We start from the raw sequence: 21,680 nt of genomic DNA, 5'->3' as shown, positions 1-21,680 counted from the left end.
GCGTACTTTCTTTCTCTGTCAAATAAAAATATCTTAAGAAAAAAAAAAACCCAAATAAGCAAACAAACTAAAACCACAAACTTAGGCTTTGAAGAAACACAGGCTTGGGTTCTCTTCCTGGCTTCCTCCATTACTAGTTCTGTGGCCTTGAACAAGACACTACATCTCTCTGAGCCTGTGTCCTCATCTGAAAAATGGGTATAATGACAGTGCAAACTTCCTGAGGTCATTGTAGGGGTTAAATGAGAAAATGCTAATGGAACACAGCACCTGGCATGTGGAAAGTGTTTAATACTTTCCACATTAGTTATTACATTTCCACAGTTAGTTGTTACTACTATTTAGCCAACTGGGAATGAGGAAGAATGATTATTAAGGGACTAATGTACAACAAGCTGACAGAAGAGTGAAAATTGTATTGCCTTGAAATGTGACCAGACATCTCCAATAATGCTCCCGGTTAGCAGGCCTTGATTGCCTCCAGAATGGTCCCTGGGTTTGTCTCTTCCCATCGTTTCACCTTCTCCAGGCCCAGCCCCACAATCCTGAGCTTCATTCCTGTCTTCCTTGAAATCCAACATGGAGGTCTCGCTCCCTGATTACAGCAGCCAGAGGCTTTGTCTTGGCCTCTACCAAGCCCTCTGTGTCTCTGTTTCACCCCACTTCTCTTCGCTTCCTCGTAACATCGCAGATGTCCTTATTCCCTAGCCTCTTTGTCTTTCAGTGAGCTTCATCCAAATTATGATCATTTTCTGTTTGGGGCCACTTATTCTAGATGAGCAAAGCTTGCAAATGTGTACATAGATGTGATTGTTTTAATTGCATTTTTATTTTTTTAAAGATTATTATTTATTTACTTATTTGACAGAGTGAGAGAGAGAGAGAGTGCACGAACAGGGGGATCAAGAGAGGGAGAGGGAGAAGCAGGCTCCCCGCTGAGCAGGGAGCCTGATGCGGGGTTCAATGCCAGGACCCTGGGATCATGACCTGAGCCAGAGGCAGATGCCTAACCAACTGAGCCACCCAGGCGCCCCCATGGATGTGATTTGAGGGTCAGCATGAACGAAGTACATTCATTCAGTTCAACAGTTACAAAACACAAGTGGTATTTTTTCAGAAGAAATTCAGATAACAATTAGATGTCATTTTCTCTGTGGCAAAGACAAGAAAAGAATGACTACATACTTTGAGTAGATAAGGAACATAAATTTATATAACCTTTGTGGAGATCGGTTCAACAAAGTGTATCAAAAGTGTTCATACACTAACATTTTCACACACTCTTCAATTTAGCAGTTCTACTCATAGGAACTAAACTAAGAGTGACAGTGAAGGGGCGCCTGGGAGGCTCAGTCGTTAAGCATCTGCCTTCAGCTCAGGTCATGATCTCAGGGTCCTGGGAACGAGCCCCACATCAGGCTCCCTGTCAGCAGGGAGCGTGCTTCCCCTGTCTCTCTGCCTGCCTCTCTGCCTACTTGTGATCTCTCTCTGTCAAATAAATAAATAAAAGCTTAAAAAAAAAGAGCGACAGTAAAGATTTACAGCTTTTTCATTAGAACAATTGCTTAGAATCAGTGAAACAATTGCCAATGACCTACATGCTCAATAGTAGGGGATTGGCTGAGTAAGTGGAGACACATCCCCTTATGAGATCACTCTGCAGCCATAATGGCTAATGTTACATAAATCACTCTGTGGACAGCGAAAGATATTTGTTATATATTTTCATATAGCAAACCAGATTATAAATCTCTGTGTAGGGGCAACTGGGTGGCTTGGTGAGTTGAACGTCTGGCTCTTGGTTTGGGTTTGGGTTTGGGTCATGATCTCGGCGGGTTGGGAGATGGAGCTCTACATCTGGCTCCATGCTCAGCTCAGAATCTGCTGGAGACTCCTTCCTACCCCTTTTTTGAAAAGGTTCTTAGTCATTTTAAAATGAAATAACAAGTCGAAAAATTATCTTTACTGGCAGCTAAATAATTATCACAGAACGTGCTGTTGTTGTGTAGATGAAGAGTGTAAGAATGGCCCCTTCCTCTCCCTCTGCCTCTCCTCCCTCTACCCCACTTGCATGCACGTGTGCTCTCTCTCTCTCGAAATAAATAAATAAAATCTTTTAAAAAAAAGAAAGCACTGTGTACAGTGTGTTATAATGAATATTTATGTATTTTTAAAGCTTTGAAAGATGTATACCAATTTATGCTCTAGTATCTTTGGATTTGAAATTTACATAAGATTTTCCATCTTCTTTTTACTTCTCCATATTTTCTGATTGTCCTATGATGACTGTGAATTAGTCATGTAATTATAAGCCATTATAATTTGCATAAAATTGCCAGCAACATATTTTAGCCTTTGGAGATTCAAAAATGAAGAAGGGGAAGAGAACATATATTTGTTGAAAGTTTCTAATGTGCCAGACACTGGATTGAGTTCTTTGCATAACTTAATCCATTTAACTTTCACCATAATTGCATGAGATCTTATGGTCCCAGTTTATAGATAAGGATACTGAGACTCACAGAAGATTAGGAACTGGCTCAAGGTCATACATCCCTGGGAATTTCAAGCCAGATCTGACTCCAAAGCATATATCATTATTCTAATAGATTTAAACTTTTTTGGTGACAGCACAGGAGTGTGCAGTCTGGGAGGAGCTGAGCACCCACATACCCAAAGACTTCTAGCCCAGGCAGTCCCTGACCAGCAGCATCAGAATTGCACGACAGAAGGCCGTGGAGATGCAGAGATGAGGCCCCTGGCCACCATAGCCAGGGAGCGAGATCTGATTGGACTCAAGGTCAGATTCCAGGATCAGCAAGTGGGGCTTAGGCTTCTCTAGAAGGCCGAAGCATGTGGGTGCGCTTTCAAGGAGGGGCAGGTGGGAACGGATGAGGAGTCCTGGAGTTGCCTCGGAGAGGCTCCCAGCACCAGCACACCTGGACTGGGATTGTCGGGAAGGGGTTTGCTGACTCGTGTTTCCTGGTTGATCCCTTTGCACCTCATTTATTTTCCGGCAGGAGAGCTTTTATCTCATTGATTTTCACTCCTGGGTTTGTCTACTTATTTGAAATCTCTTCTTTTTGATTAGTCTTTGTGCCCTATTGAGCACCGCTGAGTGCTTCCGCTTCATGCTCATTGAAAAGCCTGGTGAGGACGAGGACAGCCTGTCCGTAGGACCAGGAAGAGGCTCCCAGAGGCAGTGGCCAGGCAGGGTACCTGGGGGGCCGCTCCATCTTCTTGGCCACCTGGAGTCCTCCAGGACACTGGAAGTATCAGAGAGGAAGAAAAGGAGAGGAGCAGAGGGCAGAGGGCGAGGCTGAGGAAAAACCTGAACAATTAGGGATAGGGATGGACGATGGGGGCAGAACCCCAGGCCAGGCTGCCATCTCCCTCTCTCTCTTCTCTGGCATTTGACCAACTAGGGATTCACTCCAGTTATATTTTAAAATACATCTTTGAAAAAAATCAATGCAATTCATGATCCTGGATTAGATTCTGGATTGAATATAAGTTAAAAAAAATCTCTAGGAAGATGAGGGATATAAATCAGTCATATATTAATTAGTTTTCTTTTTCTCTGGGAATAAGATAGAAAAATAAAGGGAGATAGATTTTGGTTAAGAGAGTAAAAATAATTCTAAGAAGAAGAATTAAAAGGGGACAAACAGCTTTAGCATTTCCCATACTGCTCATATTTGAGACGTTGCCTGACTGGTCCCTGGTAATGTGAGATTTCTGAGTTGTATAAAGAGCTTAACATTTAGGATCCTCCAGGATGTGGAATGCTGGGGGGGGGGTGTCTTTGAACCTCTTTCTCATCCATCCCCTCCTCCTTGTTTGTCCTCCCTTCTGAACGCTTGCCTTGGGGAACCCTCCTCTCTCTTCTCTTCCTTGGGCTCCTCCCTGGTGGGCTTTGCCTCCCACTCATGGGTGTTCCTGGTCTCTCAGGTGGTCTTCTTCAGAGTGTTATCCGCAGACGTCCTGCATTGGAAGAGATTCTGCAGACCTTGAAAGTCCTGGGCCTTCAGACCCAGGTCCTTCAGACCCAAGGAATCAGAACTCGGAATCTGCATTTTAACAAGCTTCTTTGGTGCTTCCTCTGCACCTGGGAGATGAGGAGCTCTTGTTCTGTGGCCTTGGAGGTTACTTAGAACCTCTTTCCTAAATCTCTACCTCCTCTCTGTCCTTCTCTACTTGTAGTCCCCTTTCCTCCTTGGCACAGAGATACTCAGCCTTGACTGCAAGTGCAGGTGTGTAAGCGATGGTTTCTAGGGTCCACCACAATACCTAGTGATTATTTAGAACCAGACATGACAGGAAAATGAGTTTGGAATTCCTAACCACCTTTGAAACTTAAAAAAAAAAAAATCTTGGGAACAAAAGTCATGAATGGTCTGGGATCATCTGCACAGTTATTGCTGAAATTGCTGGAGTGTTGAGTATTTGGAAATTTAATTCCAGAAAACAAATTGGCTTTGCCATCAGTGATAAAACGATGCAGTCCCAAAGGCTTGATGGGTCAGGACAAACAGGGACAAGGGAAGAGAATGGGGAGGCTTCAGGACTGCGTGAACCAAGTGGAAATGTTTGGCCTTTTGGGGCCAGGAGCATGAGAGGAGCACCTGCTCTGCATGAACTGGGCATCTGGGACTTGTTGAGGGAGAGATGAGGTCTCAGCCTGGCTGACCGTCATTGGAACCACTCGCTGGAGGCATGGGTACGGAGCTGGGAAGGCAAGTGCCCGTCTGTCACATGGAGGGCTTTGCTGATCTCTGACACTGGATATTCTCCCTTGCCCTGGTGCCAGGAATTAGGGGAGAGAGCACTCTGGGTCTGAGTCAGGATCAGGGATGCCAGGCTCAGGCAGGGAAGGAGCCAAAGAAGATGACTCTGATATAAAGTCCCGCTGCTTGAGGTGGAAAATAAATCAAAGGAAAGGAATCAAGGTGGTTAGGGTAGAAAGCATGCACACACTCACCCCATCCATCGTTCCCATCAGGCAGGTTTCTGAGCGAGACCCTCAGTAGCTATCCTGCCGGTTCTGGGAGGCAGGCTGGGCAGATGTTAAAGCCTTCTCAGTATCAGACACACCTGGGTTCAAGTCCCAGTTCTGTTACTTTACTTACTAGTTGTATTGTGCTGGGAAGCCCAAGCTCTCCTTCAGTCTGCTTCTTTATTGGTAAAATGAGGATAACGAGAGTACCTAGCACACAGGGTTACTCAAATGAACTCATGTGCATCACGTCTGCTCATGGTTGTCACTGGATGAATATTAATTATTGTTGTTGTTGCTACTAGTCAGGAGAGGAAGATCATCAAAGCTGTTTGGCCAAAAATGATCAAAAATATCCCTAATCTCTTTCTCTATAGATTGAGATGAATCTGTCATCAAGTGTCTAAGAAGATGTCATCATTTCCTGACTCTCTTCAGTGAAAAGCTTCTCCTCTGCATTACTTTTCTACAAGTAGGGAACTGACAGGTTAGCCCCATCTTACACTTGACAGAGCTCACAGTCTGTCAGGGAAGAAAGAGGAGGGAATAAATCATTTCATGACTGCCCAGGAGTTCAAAGGAGGGGGCGGCGCTTAACACATTGCGGTGAAGACACTGCTCCCCCAAAGGCCCAAGCTGCTGCACCCCTCCACCTTCCCTTCCCAAAGCAGCACCTAACAGACCAGTTCACTGATAAGTCACAGAGAAAAGGTTTATTACCAAGAAAAGGCCTTGACTGTATTTCTTTTAGTTTACCTGAAAGCTGAGGCCTGGTTTTTAGGAAGTTGCTGTAACTTGAAAAATTTCCTGCATAGCATAGATATTGGCAAAGGGTTGTAAAATCAAATGCATACTCTTCCCATTTAGAGGAATTATGACAACTGTAATATAGTAAAAAGAACCCTGGTCTTGGGGAGAGGAAAGCTGGGTGCGTCCTGGTTCCATGTGCTGCGTGACATCGAGCAAATCACTAAATTTCTCTGAGCCTTAATTTCTTCATCTGCAAAATGGGATGAGGACATCTAACTTCCAGGGCGATGGAAGGATTATATACAAGTATACTCAAGACAACTGCAAAATGATGAGCGAACAGATGGCATTGTTTATCTGGGAATCTAAAAACCCGAATTTTCCAGGGAACAGAATGCTGAAGATAACAAAAATGAGTTCAACTGTAAAAGACTAACATTTGAGCACTTACTGTGTCAAAGTGTAGTAGACGTATTTCATTTAATTCTCATAAATAACCGATGCAATAGATACTCTTCACTATCATTTTGTAGATAAGAAACCCAAAGCACAGAGAAGTGAAGTAACTCATCCCATATCCCCTGACCTGGCAAGTGGCAAAGCCTGAACGCACCTCCGGGTCCTCTTTCCCAGCGTGCTATACTGCGGGGCTCAAGTGCATGGTCTCCTTTAAAATGCACAGCAATCCTATAGACATCTACGCTGAATTACATTTGTGCAGATATGTATCATCAGTCTCCTCCCAAATCTGCGAAATGGAAAAAACAAACCAAAGGGCAACCTCTGGACGATGTGTGGAGGCTGGATCAGGTCTCTGCCAGGTCCTGGACTCCTTCAGACTCCTGCCTGCCAGTTACAGTTCGCTCAATCCCCCCTTTCACCTGCAGGTGGCAGCACGAGGGCCATCGCTGCGAGGCCCAGAGAGAGTCACTTAGAGACAGAAGAGAATGGGGTTAGATACAGAAACAGGATCCCATGAACTCCGACTTCGGATAAAACACATCATTCCTTTCAACCCCTGCAGTCTAGCTGAACTTGAAACTCCCCATGCTCAGGCCTCGCGGGCCCAGGGGAGCTGCTGTGCCGGACAGGCGAGGAGGGCAGGGGTAGTACCCTCTGACCGGGATCGCCAGAGGCTTTGCGGGGACCCGGTGGCGCAGGAGCCGGAGCAGTATCCCTACCCGCCCCCACCCCCACCCCCCGAGATTGTCAGTCCGTTGGCGGCCATACTGCGGCACTAGGGCTGGACCTTAACCCTTCACAGGACCTTTTATCACTCCATCTGCTGCCATAGAGGATGCGCCAGCGATCTGCCGTCCTCCCGCGTGCTGTCCCTCCAGGGCACAGGCAAAGCCTGTCTCTGCGCATGGCCACGGGCTGAGCAGCTGTGGGCTCCCAGGTGCTGGCTTCTCGCTTTGTGCGGGGACCTGGCACCGGCCAGTGGAACTGGGTCTGTCTGTGCAGTCTGGGGACAGGAGGCTTTTCCCTTTAGACCAGACAGGGTGGTGCTTATTTTGTCCCACTTCCGCTGTACAGGACCTGGTCACCACCTCTCTCTATGCTTTTTCTCCTTCCCTCAAATAAATAACTCCTCACAGGCAAACCAAAAGGTTCCAGACTGATTGTGGCCTTCGACAGCAGTACTTACCTTTGTGAGGAGAGAACTGGACAGGACCGTGTCACAAATCATGGCATTCCTTCAGGCACGATGGGGAGATCCCTGGGGGCAGGAGGTTCTTTCTACAATTCCTTAAATGACATCTCATAACTTAGGCAAGGCCAAGCATATGTGGCTGAAAGGGAAGTCTAGCTTTTTGGCAGACCTCCTCTTAGGTGAAGCATGGAGGTGTGACCATATTAATCTGAAGGGCAATTTAGAATCTCAAAATAGAGAAAGCATGAAACTCAGAATATCTTTAATCAAAGCTGATTCTCTAGGAATTGCAGTTGCTTTTATTCAGCTACAGGTGTGGGAGACACCCCTTCCTCCCATGGACTTCTGACAGGTAAATGTTAATAATCCTCGGTGTTTGTAATTATGGTAATTGGCATATGTGAACATCGTAGCTGGCATCCATTGTTATCTCCTGGTACTCCAGCACAAAGAATCATTAACTTAGTAGGTGGCACACTCCTTTTCGTTTATAGGTGCCCTTCCCCCCCTCTCTGCTGTGAAAGCGGGTGTAATTATTCTCCTGTAAAATTACTCCTCCCTCTACATTCCCTAGCTAAATTCATCTGCCTTTCAGTGAGCTCAACCTTCCAGTGACGATTTCTGCCTCTTCCCTTCCCCTCCTCACCTAAATTCTCCAGACTCTGCCCCAGCTTGACCACCCAGGAAACTGTCTAGATTATACATTATGAAATTTGATTATAGTTGATTAAACACATTGTTAAATATTGCCCTGACTTGTTCTCAGTTTTCTTTCTGAAAGTATAATCTGAACTAGGTAGGCTGTGCGTATCAAGAGGGCAAGGACCATATTCATTAATCCTAGGTTTAATAAGATGTATTAATAAGATTAATATGATGCTTAATAAATTTTTGTTTAATAGACAGGTATCGAGATGAAAGTTTATTGTTGAGAAACAGGAAAGTTCTGCCTCTTCATCTTTTGATGAACGTTTCCTGAGTTTCAGTTCTGTGCCAAGACGCCGTGCTGGGCTGTGTCATGTATATTAAATATGAAGTAGACAAAGTCCCACTCTAATTTGTAGGGAGATAATGCATTCACACAGCTCACCACACAGCTCATCACATGGCTCACAGTGTAAATGCCTCAGAGTGTTGGATGCAAAGAGCCTTAAAGTTCAGAGGGGCAACGAGAGAGCTCGGTGGCTGGTTGTCGAGGAAACTTCAGGGAAATGGCGTCTGAGCAGGGCCTCTGGGTATAGGAAAGATTTCAGAAGATGAAGATGGAGGCAGAGGGAATGGTATAAGCAAAAGTACAGGGATGTGAAATAAGTACTAAAACTTGGGAAACCAAGCAACTTGTTTTAATCGCAGTAATGTAATAAAAGTAATAATATCTGACATTAATTAAGAGCCTACTGTATGTATGGTATCATGCTTTATGTACTTTATCCCATCCTCCCAATAACACATGAGGTATGTGCTGTTGATACTCCCATTTTGTGGATGGGGAAGCAGAGGCTCAGGTAATTTACCCAAGGTCTTAGCACTACCAAGTTGGGGTCTGACTCCGGATTCACACAATTTCATCTCATGCGTAGTATGGAAGTGAGAAGATTGGGAAGGTTGTTTGGCAGATGACTTTAAATTGTGCCTTGAATGTTAGAACTCAGTTTGGTAAGTAATGGAGGGCTGCTGATGATTATTGAACAGGGAAGCCACCCAATGAAAGTCATCCTTTAGGAAGATTAATATGGGGGTTGGAGGTAAGATGGATTGGAGGGAACAAACAGAGAAGGAAAGAACAAGGAGGAAGTGAAAGCAAGCAGGGGATGAAAACTCAAAGACTGAACTGAGCAGTTCAAATGGAATATTAGCAATTGTTGTGGAGACATTTTAGAAGTAGACTCTTCAGGGCTTGGTGACCTGGTGAAATGGAGGGTGAAGGAAAGAGTGGACAGTGACTCCAAGGCATCAAGCTGAGCCCCAAGGAAATAGCAGCAACATGGCCGGGTGCCAGGAGGCAGGCAGAGCTGGTTCAAGATGGCTCCCTTTGTGTGGTCAGTAGCGTTGGTGGAACTACAGTGGACTATATTTTGGTGGTTGCGTGTAATAGGTGGGGGAGATGCTGGTCTGGTGAGGTTAGAGCTGAGGGTATGGATTTGGGAATCCTTCACAGTGAAGCCAGGAGAGAGAGAATCCAACCAGGGGGACAGAGGAAAGAGAAGAGGAGAGAGAGCCCAGGGGGTCCTAGATAGGATTTTGGGGAAGAACCAGAGAAAGACAAGTCCCAGAAGGCAAAAGAGAGAGTGGTCCGTGAGGAGGGAGACTGAGAGGACATCACAAAAGCCAATGCAGGGACATTTCAAGGCAGAAGAATGGTCAGAAGCATCAAGTACTATGGAAAGTCACAGAGGAAGAGGACTGAATTGCTTTGGCAACTGGGGGCGGGAGCAATAGATCTAATGCTAGAGGATGAGATACACATATTATGGCATGTGTAAATGGGGCAATATTCTACAGACATTAAAACCAGGCTTTCTAAGAGTATGTAAAGATTTGGCAATGAACAGAATGTTAACATATACTGGGGTGTTTTCCTGTGTTTCCTGCCAGGCGCTCCTGCTTTTGTTGAGCTGAGCAGAGTTAAAGGCGGCACTGAGAACTTCAAAAGCCTTCGTTGCTTGCTAATAGAAAGGGCTTGGAGCAATGTGCATGAAGGATCAGGGAAGATGAGGAATAGGGCAGGAGGAAGCAAGAGTGACAGGTGATGAAGAAGGCAGAAGAGCCAAGGCAGGGCAGAGAGCTTGTCAGTAGGAGGGAGGACGTGGCTTTCGTTGGTGAGAGCTATAGAAGATATAAAGGTCTGCTGATGTCTGCCATGTTTCAAAGAATGTGATTCCTTATGTGGTTTATTGGAAAATTTGAGACAAAAATATAAATTTATTTTTAATGACTTTTTGGTTGTTGCATAGATGAGTCCTTTTTTTTTTTTTTTTTTTTTTTAAAGGCATTTTCAGGCCCCTGCATGGCTCAGTTGGTTAAGTATCTGACTCTTGGGTTTAGCTCAGGTCATGATCTCAGGGGTCATGGGATTAAGCCCCATGTTGGGCTCCATGCTCAGTGGGGAGTCTGCTTGAGATTCTCTCTCCTTCTGTCTCTCCTCCTGCTCATACTCTCTCCCTAAAAAAAATACATAGGGGCACCTGGGTGGCTCAGTGGGTTAAAGCCTCTGCCTTCAGCTCAGGTCATGATCCCGGGGTCCTGGGATCGAGCCACACATGGGGCTCTCTGCTCAGCGGGGAGCCTGCTTCCCCCTCTCTCTCTGCCTGCCTCTCTGCCTACTTGTGATCTCTGTATGTCAAATAAATAAAATCTTTTAAAAAATACATAAATCTTTCTAAAAAAGTTAAAAAAAGCTTTTCATGATGGAAAATTTCCAAACATCCATAAAAATAGAGAAAATAGTTTGATGCACCTAATTCACCCATCCCTCAGCTTTACCAGTTACTGGTACAAGACTAGTCTGTTTCACCACATACCTCACATGCTTCTCCCTCTCCATATCATCTTTAAATATTCCAGTAGCTAAGTCTAAAATAAATGTTCTTTGAATATAAACATAGTACCTATGTCACACTTAGAAACTACCAATAATTTCATAGGTTACCAAATATTCAGAGTTCACAGTTTCTCAATTGTCTTATAATATTTTAAAAGTTTATTTAAATTGGGATCCAAAGCCCTCATGTTGTGATTCTTTACTCTAGCTCATGAATCTTGTTTAAACTGCAGGTTCCCCCCTCATCTCTTCTATTGTTCCTTGATTTTTTTTTTCCTGAAGAAATCCACTGTGTGGATTTTGCTGATGGTGTCCCATGGTGGTGTCATTTAACGTGTTCTTATGTCTCTTTTAGATAGATAAATAATTTTGTGTCTGGGTGGCTTTTATTTTCTTCTTTCTATCTTTTCATATTTTCCAAGTTTTCTACTCATCACTCCTTATTTTTATATTTAGAACTTAAGAAGTTTTAAAAAAAAGTTCTTTAAGATAGCTTTAGTAAAAATCTTTCTTAAAAGAATGGATTCAGAAATTAGTCGTTGATGGGGCTCAGTCAGTTAGACATTTGACTCTTGGTTTCAGCTCATGTCGTGGCGTCAGGCTCCATGCTCATCGTGGAGTCTGCTTGTCCCTCTCCCCCGCTCCTCCCTGTGCTCATGCTTTCTCTCTCAAACAAATAACTAAATCTTAAAAAAAGAAAGAAAGAAAGAAATTAGGCATTGATAGAACAATGGTGAAATTCTAATAAAGTCTGTAGAAACATTAATTTTTTGCTTTTGATAAATGTACTATGGTTCTATAGGATGTTACTATTTGGGGTGGCTAAGTAAAGGGCAAATGGGACTCTTTTCACAATATTTGTAACTTTTCTGTAAGTCTGAATTTACTTCAAAGGAACAGCCAAAAATTTGAAAGAGGAATTTCAGTAGAATTACAGAGATTGAAGCTAGCTTCTAGGGAATTAAGAAATAAAGGGAGATAGGAAAGAACATGTTACAACATCTGGCCATTAAAAAATGTGAAGTTAGGAAGTAGCTCAAGGGAGTAGCAAGATTACAATAGCTTTTAAATATTCTGGAGGAGGAGAGGGGTGCCTGGGTGGCTCAGTCAGTTGAGTGTCCAACTCTTGATTTCAGCTCAGGTCTTGGTCTTGGGGTTTTGAGTTCAAGCCCTGATCTGGGCTTTACATTGGGCATGGAACCTACTTAAAGAAAAAAAGAAAAGACTGGAGGAGACCTGAGCTTTCTGGCAGGAAAGCCAGTGGACTTTGAAGATATAAAAGTAAAATCTCTTGTATGTATTTAAAATTTTCTATAGTAAGTCTTTTAAATAAATTAATTAATTGATGTTTAATGAGGGGTAGGAGCCAGAACAGAGAGGTTTAAATGGACAAGGAAATAAAAACCTCACCTCTTTCTCTGAATAAGGAGGAATCCAGGAGAGGATGGTTGTAGCCAGAGAGAAATTCCCAGGCAAAGAGAAACAGTTGAGGCAGACTTTTTGCCTAACAGGAAAATGAAAATGGCATTCTCAGATGAAAGCGAGAGACATGGGGATGAAACGGAAGACTTGTCGATCCTAGAAAATTTTTGCGTGGTCTGGAGAGAAACAACAGTAAGCCAATTCCAGATGGATAACCATGGGAGCAGGGAGGGCCCAGATGAAGTTGGGGAGTGGAAACGCTTAGCAGGCCCTGTGGTACAGTTGTGATACTTTCTCCAGCAAAACTTGGCAGTCCTGGAGTGAGCAGATGGCGGGTGATCTGGTGTGAGGGTTGGTGTTGGGAGCATTGGCAGGTAAAAGGGCCAAGGGGGCCAAGGATGTTAGCAAAGGCAGCACTGAATGGCTGGAGGCCAAGAGCTCTGTGGTAGACTTGTTTGTCCCTGGTCCCACGGGGTTACATCAATCATCACGCCTTCAACCTTGATATGTAGAGTTCTTGGATATTCTTTGTTTAGCCAACGGGGATAGTTGTTTTGGCAAAGGCCAGGTCATAAAATGACAGAGCCAGGGTTTACCTTGTTTGGAGGTTTCTCCACCTCCTGCAGCTCTGTTCTCTCTGGATGAGCCACTAGTGGGATATTCATGGTTCCACAGAGATGAGTCTCCCTTGTTCTCTGTGGTTTTACTCACAGTCTGAGATTCTTGGCATTGATTACTTATCACATGAGGAGAATGGGCATTTCTGTCCAGTGATTTCCAGTTAAAAGATTTGGTCCTTTGATTTCTCAGGTGGGTTCTGGGAACAAACTGAGCAATGACCTAGAAAAGCAACTCACACTCCCTCCTCAGAGAGCATCGTGTAATGTTAGATCCACTGCCTTACTCTGCAACCACTGCTTCCAGCCCTCTCAGGAGGGTGGCTTTGGGGATCCATTCATCATGAAGAAGTGAAAAAAAGGTAACTCCAAACCAGGAAAGTGTTTCTAAAAACATGGTGTATTAATTTGTTAGGACTGCCATAACAAAGTACCACACTTGGGTGGCTTTAATAACAGAAATTTATTGTTTCACAGTTCTAGAGGCTAGAAGTCCAAGATCAAGGTGTCGGCAGGGTTGGTTTCTTTTGAGGACTGTGAGGGAAGGGTCTATTCCTGGCCTCTCTCCTTGGATTGTAGGCGGCTGTCTTTTTCTTCCTTATGTGTGTCCATGCCAGAGCCCACATTTCCTCTTTTTATAAGGACACTGGTCATATTAGATCAGGACCTACCTTAATAATCTCATCCTAACATAACTAATTATCTCTGCAATGACCCTATTTCCAAATAAGGTCACATTTTGAGACATCAGGTGTTAGGACTTCAATATATAAATTTGGGGGTGGGGCACAATTCAAACCATAACAGATGGGTTGGCCTGGTGGTCCCTTCTTTGTCTCTTCTTCACCACTTCTGTCCTGTAGGCCCACATGACCCTCTGCCTGGAGTAGTGAAATTGCTTCACTTGCATCCTGGTCTCCTGTCCCTCAACCTTGGTCCTCCTTGCGTGTTGCTGTCAAATTCATCTTTCTAAAATTCCCACTTTTATCATGATTTCTGATTATAAACCATCCATGGTTCATTGTCTAAGGAAGTGGTCCCAATGCTTTCCAGTTTGTTGGAATCATGGGGCATGTTTAAAGGACTACATGTTCCTGGTCTCTCTTCTCGGACATTCTAATGTATAAGGTCTGACATTTTTTAAAGCTCCCCAGATGATCTTCATCATGATATGCACCAACGTAGAGAATAGCCTCAAATTCCCCATGGTCTGACCCAATGTCATTATCCTCTAGAACCCTCTGTTCTACTTATTGGACCCCAATATATATCTTCAGGTTGGACCACTTGAGGAGGCCCTGCTTGCCCTTCCTTCTCCAGCCAGCTCTAGTTCTCAAGTTCCACCTTTTGTGTGCAGTCTCCCTACCACTCCGTCCCTCTGCTACATCCCCCTCTTTGACCTCTGGTATCTTCCTGTCTGTCTTAGTCACTAGGCAGAGAGCTCCACCTTGTAAATGGTGAATTTTGGCACAAAATGCCAAAGCTGGGAGCACCCTAGAGAGCAGATGTGTCTCAAAGGCCCTCAGGGTTCCAAGGAGGAAACTGAGGTCCCTACATGATTTGCTCAGGGTCACACAGTTCAGGGTGTGACTCCAAACAGGACTGAATAAAACCCTTAAACTTCTCAACACTTTCCCTACCCCAGGGAGGGAAATGGGGGAAAGCAAATGTGTTCAGTCATGGGGGAAAGCAAATGTGTTCTCTGCAGAGGCTGAGCTGAGGAGGCTTTGGAGCTGGGACTTAGAGCAGGGCGCCTACTGAAGAGCGGAATTAGGTGAGAGACCACATACCGAGCAGGCTCCCTTCCCCTAGTACACTGTCATCAGAAATATCTGAAACAAAAAACTGGGTCACTTCTATCTGGAGAAACCGACCAGTCTTAGAGGAAATACTGACAGAGAAGATTGATCAACAAATGGCTGGTTTCCAACAAGCCCTGCCCATGCACACTGAGCTGTCAGTCAGCCTTGGGTCCTCTCACTTTCGCATGTGAATAAACAGTCACCATCACCAGAGGCCCAAACAAACAAATGAAAATCACAGAAATAAGGATGATCCTATGGTCCAGACAAGAGTACAAAAAAGGAAAACAGTTTTTATGTAAGGGACTGGGAGACCAAATAGCATAAGACTGTTCAAGAGCAAGTTGGAAATTAGAAGACAATGGAAGAATACCTTTAATATTCTACAGAAAATAGTTTTTGACTTAGATTTCCTTCCCTAGACAAACCATCCATCGAGTCTGAAAATAGGCTAATTCAGACAGGCAAAAGGCTTATCTCCCATGTATACTTTCTAAGGAAGATGGTACAGGATATGACCCTCTAAAACAATTAAACCAGAAAGAGGAAGACTGGGCTTGAGGAAGCAAGGGATTTACACAAAAGAGAAGACACTCCGGGTGATGGGGAACAACTAGGCAGCTGGCCTCAAGAAGCAGCAACCAGACTGGAGCAGAGGGTATAGGGCTTCAGGAAGAAAGAAAGTAGAAGAACTGATGGATCATCTCATACATCTGACCAAGGGAAAATTGTACTGAAAGGCCGGGACAGATTATGGGAAGACTTAACCACAGGAATAAAGAGACTAATGATGAAAACACAGGTAGGAGGACAGAGGGCAGCAAGGAAGGACGTAGCCAAGAAAAGAACTGAGCTGATTGACTCTCGATGTGCTTAGCTGTATTGAGAGGAGGTTTATGGTCCTATGTGAGAATTTTGGGGATGAAATTGAGACATAGAAAATAAGGCAACAATCTAATCCAGGAAAAACAGAAAGCTATACCAGAAAGGAAGAGTTACTGTGGCACGTTATTTGACTCAGCTATGAACAATATTATAGATTAATAAGAATATAAACAATAGATATAGATTCAAACAAAAATTGAGCTATAACTGTATTTTAAAGATTAGGGCATGATAAATGTGTGTGTGTGTGTGTGTGTGCTGCTCTGCAAACTGCCTTTCTTCTTTGCTGGCTCTGTGTGAGCTCTGTCAACAGGGAACTACAGTGAAGGTGCAGATCTGGAAGAGGAAAGCATATACACCTTCCCGTCTTCTTCCTTCTCTCTAGTGTTCATTCATACATACAATTATTCAACACAGATTGATTGAGTGACTTTTGTGTGCCAAGCACTGTTCTAAATGTTTAGGACTTGCTGACAATGTTGCTGCCTCCATAGAGCTTACCTTCTAGTGCAGAGAGATAGTAAACAATGTATATAATAAATTACATAGTGTTGCAGGGAAAAAGAAAGAACAAAGAGTAAGGGTGGTTGGGAGTGCATAGGTGAATATTACAATTTTATTTATTAAAAAATTTTAAAAATATTTTATTTATTTATTTGAGGGATGCCTAGGAGGCTCACAGGTTAAGCGTCTGCCTTTGGCTCAAGTCATGATCCCAGGGTCCTGGGATTGAGTGCCATATCAGGTTACTTGTTTAGTAGGGAGCCTGCTTTTCCCTCTGCACCTTTTAATCTTAAAAAAACTTTTAAAAAGATTTTATTTATTTATTTGAGAGAGAGCATGCGAGAGAAAGAGAGCATAAGCAGGGAGAGAGGCAGAGGGAGAAGGAGAAGCAGACTCCCTACTGAGCAGGGAGCCGGATGTGGGGCTCAATCCCAGGACCCTGGGTTCATGACCTGAGCTGAAGGCAGACACTTAACTGACTGAGCCACCCAGGTGCCCCGAGTATTGCAATTTTAAATAATGTGGTCAGGGTAGACTTCTTTGGGAAGAAGACATTTAAGTAAAGACGTGGCCTTACAATGAGAGCAGGTGTGTCATGTTCAAGGGGCAGTGCAGAGGCTGCGGGGTGGGCTGCAGTGAGTGAGGGAAAGCAATGGGAAAGCTGAAATTGCTTGTCCTTGGAAGAAGGGAATGGAAATGAGGTGGGTTTGGACAGAAGGCTGCTTTTCTTTGTTAGGAGACATATATGATCATTTCACATTTTAAACCATGAACATGTATAACCTTGATAAAAATAAAAATTAAATTTTAAAGCAGTGAATCACAAAATGTGTTATCCTGAATTGGACCCTGGAACAGAAAAAGGACATTCATGGCAAAGCTGGTGAAATTGGAATAAAGTTAATCATAATATATTAATATGGGTTTCTTAGTTTGGACAAATGTACCAGGTAAGGGAAGATGCTAACATTAGAAGAAACTAGGTGAGAGGTAATTCTCTGGATTATCTTTGTAACTTTTTTTTTAAATCTAGAATTATTCCAAAATAAAACATTTATTTAAAGGAAAAAAAAAAAAACCCTGTTAAACAGAAAACTGAGTCAGGTGGCAAGCTGCTGCTCTTTACCAACCCCCAACTCCCAGCCCTGTTCTCCTTTTTGGGTTTGAAGAGTTGGTTATTTAACTGGTAGGAGGAGGTGACTTACCTGTGGTCCTGGGGTGATCCCAACATGGAAGGAGAAAAACAGGGAAGGTTTTGTGCCCAACACCCATGGAGCCTCCCATTCATGGATCTTTGGTGGAAGACATGCAGAAGCTGAGAAGCACAAACCAGGACAGAGGTGTTTATGCAGAAAAAACATGAATGTACAAGTCCCCTAAGTTTTAAGAAAGCAGAGTCCCAAAAACGTCTTCACAGGACTTTACATCTTGCTTAATTTAACTCTGTCTCTAGTGAGCTATAAAGCTAAAGGAGTGGCTTGAAAGTGGAAATAATTCCAGACTTTTGATTCAGTGGCTTTTTCCTCACTTCAAAACTCCCTAAAATTTTTTGGTGGGAGTGTCTGTTTAGGTGTTGATGAGAAGACATTGTCTTACGTCTGTGCTTTCCATGTACAGCTTTACATTCTTCAGTGTATGATTATTAGAAAGATGTTTAAAATTTTTCTAGGTAATTATTTAATGTAACCAAAAAAAAAAAAAAAAAGAAAGCTTGGTGCCAATGCTCGGAGACTATCAGCTTTCTCCTCAGCTCCCTGGGGAGACTTTTTCTAGTCTTGAGGAAATCCTTTTCTGTTCATGCTTATTCCCCATATTCTGCTCTCATCCACAAGCTGTCTCCTCTCTCTGGTACTTATATTTTGGGAACTAAAGTGTGGAAAGTGTGGAAGAAAGAAAGGGTGTTGTACCCTATTTTTGTTTCCTGTCCTGCCGCATACCTCGCCTGAGATGGAGCAGGGCAATCCTTAAATTGGGGTGAAAGGAAAAGGGAAAGAAAATGAGACAGAGAGAAAAAAAGGGACATTTCAACATATTATCCAGCCACATTTGGCCCATCCTTCTGGCACTTAGGAATCTGCCTGCTGTATTTTCTGGAATCGTAAGCAGCTAAGTGATGGTGAGCGATTAGCACGCAGGAGTTTGTCTTGATTTTATTTGTTTTCTTCACACCTCTTAAAAATTACATAAGAAACTAGTGTTAATTGCAGAAAAACTGTTCTAAAAAGGCAAAATATTGGGCACCTGGGTGGCTCAGTTGGTTAGGTGACTGCCTTCAGCTCAGGTCATGATCCCGGAGTCTTGAGGCCAAGTCATGCATTGGGCTTCCTGCTCAGGAGGGAGCCTGTTTCTCCCTATGACCTTCCCCTTCTCATGTTCTCTCTCTCATTCTCACTCTCTCAAATAAGTAAATAAATAAAACCTTTAAAAAAAAAGACAAAATATTGAAATAAATGAAAAAAAAATCACTTGTCATCTCAGGAGTAATCACCCTGTGCAACATAACCACCAATCACTTAATGTTAAGAAATCAATACATGTAGAGAAGCAGAAACAAGAGATAAAGCACTGGAAACATGTGAACCTCCAGCTCCAGAAGCTTCTGAGACTCAGTGCTTGAGGCTTGGTGGTTTCATGTTTTGCCCATGGGTGCTAAAACCCCTTTGGTTGTAAGTGACAGAAACCCAACTGGCATGAATGGAAACAGAATATCAGGTCACCTGGGTGGCTCAGTCGGTTTAGTGTCTGCCTTCAGCTCAAGTCACTATCCCAGCGTCCTGGGATCAAACTCCATATCAGGCTCCCTGCTCAGCAGGGAGTCTGCTTCTCTCTCTCTCTCTCTCTCTCTCTCATAAATAAAATCTTAAAAAAAAAAAAACAAAAGAAATAGTTTGCTCAGGTGGCATAATTTGAATACTGGCTCTCTCGTGGTCTTTAGCATATTACCTAACCTTTTAAAGTCCGTGTTTCCTCTTCTTGAAAATGGTACCCATCTTCTCGAGAAGTTGTTGCAGAGTTTGAATGAAATAGGGCGTGTGCCTGATGCACGGTCCCATGCCATAAGTGGCATCTGGTATCGGCGGTAATTGAATAGTATGTGGTGTCCGCAGGTTGTGTTGCTAGCCTGTTGTTACTAACGGAAGCTGGAAGGCAGGAGACAAGGAGTGAGACAGGAGCTTCCCTTCTACATGTCCACTCTGTGTCCCGCTGCACACATTGCTGGGGTGGACAGCCTCGTGGCTGACACCCTCCTCCACCACGAGCTCCCCAGGGAACATCCACAGCGCCCTGAGTGTGAGTGACTGTTTCCTGACAACTGGGCAGGACCCTCTAGCCCGAGTCCGGGAGAACTCCAAACTTCCTCCCTCACAAAGGGAGGTTTTGCCCCAGATTGTCTGGGGGAACAGAGAGCTCTGTGGTTTGGGACGGTGGGTCCCACCGTCCTAGGATGTGGAGAATCCTGTTGATTGAGTTTAGGGGCGCTCTTTCTAAAGAGGGTAAACGTATTGTGTTTGTGTCCTATGTCCGCCTTTTTGTCCTTTTTGGTCAAGTCAGATCCATGAAGGGTGGTATTTTGGGTCTAGGTAGTAAAATATGTCATGAAAAACCAGCCAGTCTGGTAAAAACCTCTTCAGAAATAATTATTTATTTGACAGAGACAGAGAGATCACAAGTAGTCAGAGAGGCAGGCAGAGAGAGAGGGGGAAGCAGGTTCTTCTTTGAGCAGGGAGCCTGATGCGGGGCTTGATCCCAAGACCCTGAGATCATGACCTGAGCTGAAGGCAGAGGAGTAACCCACTGAGCCACTCAGGGGCCCCTAGAAATAATTACTTTAAACTCTACAGATCGTCAACTGTGCTTACTGAACAGCCGTAGTTTCTAAATGGGATTGCTACTGACACACAGCCTGGGACTAGGACGCTCTGGTCTGTAGGGCCAACTCATGTCAATGTCTCAACCAGAATTTGTGATGAACTAATGTACAAATAATCCTACCTGGCTTGCGATGGCCTCGGTTGAGAATATAGCCTCAAGAAGGGACATGCTGTTTCTCATCACGTCCCGGGTTCAGGCTGAGGAGGCCACAAGGTGCTTCTCTTCCTAGGTGCTGTAGCCCAGGTAAAGCTCACACCTGTGTGAATCGTGGGCTTGTGATCCAAGCAGACAGGTTTTTCCCAAGTATGGCTAACTGAGTCACAAACGATAGCACCCCACCCAACCCATTTGTGTTTTTTTCCTCCCAAAATAAAAATCTCCATTAAAACCAAACAGCAATTAAACAAATTCTAATCTTCACCATACAGACGAGGCAACCTGCAATTTAGAGCCAGATTTAAAGAGACAGGCACATCTCTTAGTTCTTTTCCCACCCATCTGCTTTGCTAGCTGGGAATCTTTGTTTAATCTGACTCCAGGTCTTTGTCTGTGTCTGAGAAAAACACCCGGCATCTTCTGCCGCTTCTCCATGCCCCAGTTGCCACTTCAGGAACCCCGATCAGTGCCCTTAAAGTTGTAATTTAAAGCTTTGGGGAATTCCAGGCTCTCTCTGTGAGAGACAGTTATCAGTTCTCATTATCAAAACCACTCATTCCCTCTTTGTTGCTCTGTGTTAATAGAGAAAGCAGCTTCCTGCTCCTGGTGACTTGACAAAACTGAACAGAGAGAAAGAGGGGGATTAGGGCTGTGGCAGGTGTGCACAGCAGGGTCCTTCCCAACACCCCCCACTGTTACAATGGGGGGGGGGAGTAAGTGGTTTCCCTTTTCAAAGGGGCTGGTGTGCGTTGCCTCATCACAGGGCAGAGAGGAGCTTACATCAGTCCGAATCAGTGGATCTTCCTGCCCTTGAAAATTTCCAGACCGCTTCCACCACAGCCATATTAATTTCCAGAAATCACTTTTCACATTTCTCTGAGACAAACACACATAGCTTCAAACGTTAAGCAATGCCAAAGGCTCATGAGGCAAAACAGTTGTCTCACGCCCCATCTTACTCAAACTATTTTTTAGTTTTTTTTCCTTTACTATTTATCTCTGTTTTTTTTTTTTTCCTATGTGATATGCATATATTGTTGTTTGAGTTGTGAGTTTTCAACTTACCTGTTGGCTTTCTCATCATTTAAATGAGTTATCTTGCTGTCTTTCAACCTCTCTGCCAATGGTGTTATTTTTGGTTAAATCTCTTTTCAGTATTTAGGTTATCATGTCTATGTAAATACTGTTTATTGCAAAGCCAAGGACTATATTGTAATTATGCTTCCTTTCTTATAAACTTTTTGGTATTATTAGGGTTAATAATTGCTCCCCTTCCCCCACTTAAATGTCTTGGTTCCAAATGGATGGCTTCTTAACATGATTGTAGCTGAATGTATCAGATAACTTCCCAGGTAGCTTCAGATAACCTTTCTGCCTCCCAGGTCCTGCTCTAAGCTGACTTGGTCACTCTCTGGGCCGGCAGCGCAGCAGTGGCTCTGGAACTTTCCATCCTGGAAATCCCCTTTGACTCTCAACTGTG

This window comes from Lutra lutra, chromosome 9 (assembly GCF_902655055.1).
Source record: "Lutra lutra chromosome 9, mLutLut1.2, whole genome shotgun sequence".
Taxonomy (NCBI): domain Eukaryota; kingdom Metazoa; phylum Chordata; class Mammalia; order Carnivora; family Mustelidae; genus Lutra; species Lutra lutra.
This window is presented reverse-complemented; position numbering follows the sequence as displayed.